A 4,050-nucleotide genomic window follows, 5' to 3' on the forward strand; every position below is an offset into this window, starting at 1 on the left:
TAGGGTCTCCCCAAACCGTGGCTCCGGCGCAAAGTAGTCCTCGTACAACCGACGGTGGGCAGCGAGGTGGTCGCGGGGTACTATAGTGCGACGGTGGATGGGTCGAGGCACCGTCGGCGCCGAGGCCTCTTGTTCCTCCCTCGCTGCGGCCTCCCGCACACGTGCCCAAATCGGAGCCATTACATCTTCATGATGGCCACTACCACTACCACTACCACTACCAGCCATTACTATTATATAAAAGAAATTTAGAGACAGAGAAACTTGTTAAAACAAATGGTGCGAAATGAAACGAAGTTCAACGAGCGGTATATATAGACATTAAAAAAAATGAAATAAAGCGGAATTCCGCGGGAGTCGACGCAATGGCGGACGTCTCCGCAGAATTCTGCACGGAATTCCGCTTAACGCCGCGGACCTGCGACGTCCTCAGCTCAATTCCGTATCAGTGGCGGGCACGCCTAATGGCGGACGTCCGCGACGGAATTCTGGGACGTCCGTGGGAATTCTGCGCGGAAGTCCGCCATTGCGGATGCTCTTAGTGGTACTTATTCAAGTGAGATTTAATTTGCTCTTAGGGCATTTACAATAGTCTTTACACTATCCTATCTCCATTTTTTCTCCGCAAAGTCAGTATTTTATCTTCCAACTCATATACCTGCGATAGCCCGGACCATACCCCATCCCTATCCCTATTTTCACTTCACCACTATTTTATCTTTTTAAAAATTTCAATATTACTAAATAAAATAGAATATCAAAACAACAAACATTAAAAGGAGTGAGAAATGAAGGTGAAAATGAGATGTATATATAAAGTGAAAAATGAAAAAAAAAAACACAAACATCGTCCATGTGCTCTCAATAACGGACGATAGCCCGGAAAATCTATCGGCCGGCCTTAAGGCGCGACCTTGGTGGAGGGCAGGTGTCTGGGGACTGGGCGAGGGGTTGGGGCGAGGAGCTGCAATAGTGGATGATAGCTCGGACGATTCGATCATCCACTATTGTGGATGGCTACATCTCATGCACAAACAACTCAACTAACAAAACCAACTAATCTCCAAGAAAACTAACTATTTAACCAGAAAAAAAAGAACTAACTACTAGTTGATCCAACGACCACAAACTCATCTCACTCCATCTTGTGGATCATGAGAGAAACTCATAGTCGAAGTAGAGAGTTATTCGAAACCATAACCTCTTGTTGTATGGATGGATGAGTCGGATTTAGAACTATACATTGAAGAAGGCCATTGCTACATAGTTAGATACAGAGTTCATCTTTCATTACTTGCAAGTGCAATTACGAAATTGTGTGCATTAATCATTAAAGGTTAAATGTAATGTACTATTATTGGCAAATGCTGTCAAATATGAATTGCCATTTCAACTTGTTACACTTTTCTTCAAACCGCCTAATTTACACACAATTGTATTCAAATCAACTTGAGTTGAAGGATTCTCCCACTGTACAACCTCTTTGATCCCCTTCTCAATCTCTTTGCTCTCTTTCAACATCCCATCCATGCAATAAACCAATGCCCCCCAAACTCAAAAACTCCCCACTCTCCCCCTCCCTAACAATCGACACCGCCCTCTTAATCATCTCCTCGTCGTCCCTTCCCGGCCCTCCCCATCTCCAGATCAACGCCGCCCTCCCCCACGAGCCACGCCACCGATTTTACCAAAATAACCTCCTCAAGACACTTCACCCCACAAACAAACAACATCCTTGAACACCTTTAGTTCAGACTCCACCTTTGTCTTACTACTCAAATCTCTGCATTCCTCCTCGAAATATCCAAGCGCTTGGCTCCCGAAATACAAGTAATCCACCATTTTCAACAGAGACACATTCAGCTTCGCATAGCAAGCGCCATGAAATGGCAAGAACCAGAAGTTCGGCTCGGCCTGTGCTTCCTCAATCAACTTCCCAAACTCAATCACATCCACCCTCAGCTTCCTCAGCCTCTCCTCCAATCCCGACAAGTACTCCGCGCTAACAGCCTCCACGGCCTCATGCAACGAGCGCAGGCTCGCAGATAACTGCACCTTCGCCAGGGCAGAAGCCCTGGTGGGCTGCAGAAGAATATCCACCATTATCGAACATGACAGTCCGAATAAACGTCTCAGTGATCCTAGCGATGGCGAATTCGCTAGGAGTGCCAAAGTTTTTCCTCCCAAGAATCAACAAGGCGCCGATGATGGCAGAGACTCCCCCTGCCTGGCCGTACATCCTGCTCTGCCGCAGGAAAGAGCTGAAGATGAACCACGGAAGCAGAGAGACGAACCTTATCTTCACATAGCTTTCGAACACGAAGCAGCCTATCACTCCATACACTGTTCCAAAAACTGTCCCCTGGGCTTTGATGTTTGCGACTTTGAACGTCGCCTCCCTTGATGAGGCGAGGCTTATCGCCACTGGCAGCCCCGACCAGAATCCGTTTTCCTTGCTGTATAACAGCCCGAAAAACACTGCCAATCCTAACGATAACGAGCATTTTAGTGCTGGCATTAATCTTCCTCTGTTTATCAGAGTTGGTTTGGTATCCACAGCTTGACCAGGAAGGGCTGATTCTCTTTGTCTGACTCTTTCGGTGTTTTAGTCTGATTTGGCGATGGTTTGGAGTGAAGGAGCTTGAGGCAGAATACGAAGAACAAAGAGGGCAAGTCGTTAAGACTCAGTGATGCGGACTGAAGTGTTTGGAGGAACTTGTTCTGTTCTTCGTCGTCGTCGGGTTGTGGGAGGACTGAGTTTTGTAAGGCCATGTTGCTCACTTGGTTCATGATTTTCTCTTCGATGCACGATAAGTCGTGTTTGAGTTGTGCGTCGTCGTTCATGAATGCGACTGGGAACTCGGAGCAGTTTTCGAGAGCGTTTTCCATTCCTCTCAGGATTGTTTCGAGGCCTTGCAATGGCTCTCCTGGATTCTTCTTGTATGATTTCAGAAACTTGATTGGCTCTCTCTCCCACCGCATGCTTTCCTGCTCAAATAATCAGTTGTCATCAATAAATAGAAACTTTAAAGACTGGACTCGGACATTAACCACTCAACTACTAGACTAATACACGTACTTCTTTGGATTTGATGCAATGAAGAAATTTATTTGCTGGCTTGGTAAGAGATTTGGCTTGACATATCAACATCTTGGGCGATGCCTTGTCGTCTGCAGAGAATGCCGTGATGAACAGTTTCAATCTCTTCGACGCATTATCTATATACAGCTTGCAGTTTTCTGTCACCTGAAATTCAATAAATATATATAACTATTCAACATTTGATCGTTTGTGCATGTGATTTTCGAATAAAAATTTCAGCAGTCTGAATATATTGCTTTATGGTGTGACCAGTCAATCACAATTGCAGAAATATTCGCTATATTTCTGCAATTGTAATTGACTGGACTTGGACATACCACAAGCCAAAGCCAAAATGTTCTGACTACAGAATTTTTTATCGTGATTTTTTTTTCATGCAATTGTCATGCATGGCGCTACCTGCCGGTACGCGAGGCAAGGGACGGGCAGCAGGAGGGCCAAAACGCAGGCAGCCGTGCCGAGGGCGGTGCTGGCGGCTAGGTGGAGCGGGTGCATGACGGGCTCGGTGCGGCCACCAATGACGAAAGCAATGACGTACACTAGAACAATCTGGCCGAGGGCTATCCGCTTGGCGACGAGGTGGGTGCTCTCGGGCAGCGCCACGACGAAGGCGCTGACCGCGACGACCGCGGAGGTGGTGGTGGTGGTGAGGCGTCCGGGGCCGATGAGCCAGAGGCTGAGGATGGCCGGGGAAGACACCGAGAGCGGTGGCGTAGAGCGCCAGCCAGCAGCCGCGCAGCGTGTCGCCCAGCGTGGCGTCGGTGACGATGAGGATGACGGTGACGTAGGAGAAGGCCGGGAATGACACGTGGCGGCTGATGTAGGCAGGGCCGTAGAGGGTGGCCACGCCCACTATGGTGCACGCCAGCGCCGTGCGGAAGGCCGACGCCAAACAGCGCCGCCACATGTCCCTGGCGCGTTCGTGTTCGTATTTGGAGGCAGTGGTG

At 48.3% G+C, this 4,050-nt stretch overlaps 1 pseudogene; it reads right to left on the minus strand.

Moving 5' to 3' along the window:
- Positions 1-1,359: 1,359 nt before the first annotated feature.
- LOC121781690 overlaps positions 1,360-4,050 on the minus strand; it is a 2,735-nt pseudogene continuing 44 nt past the window's right edge.

This window comes from Salvia splendens, chromosome 20 (genome assembly GCF_004379255.2).
Source record: "Salvia splendens isolate huo1 chromosome 20, SspV2, whole genome shotgun sequence".
In the NCBI taxonomy this organism is placed as follows: Eukaryota; Viridiplantae; Streptophyta; class Magnoliopsida; order Lamiales; family Lamiaceae; genus Salvia; species Salvia splendens.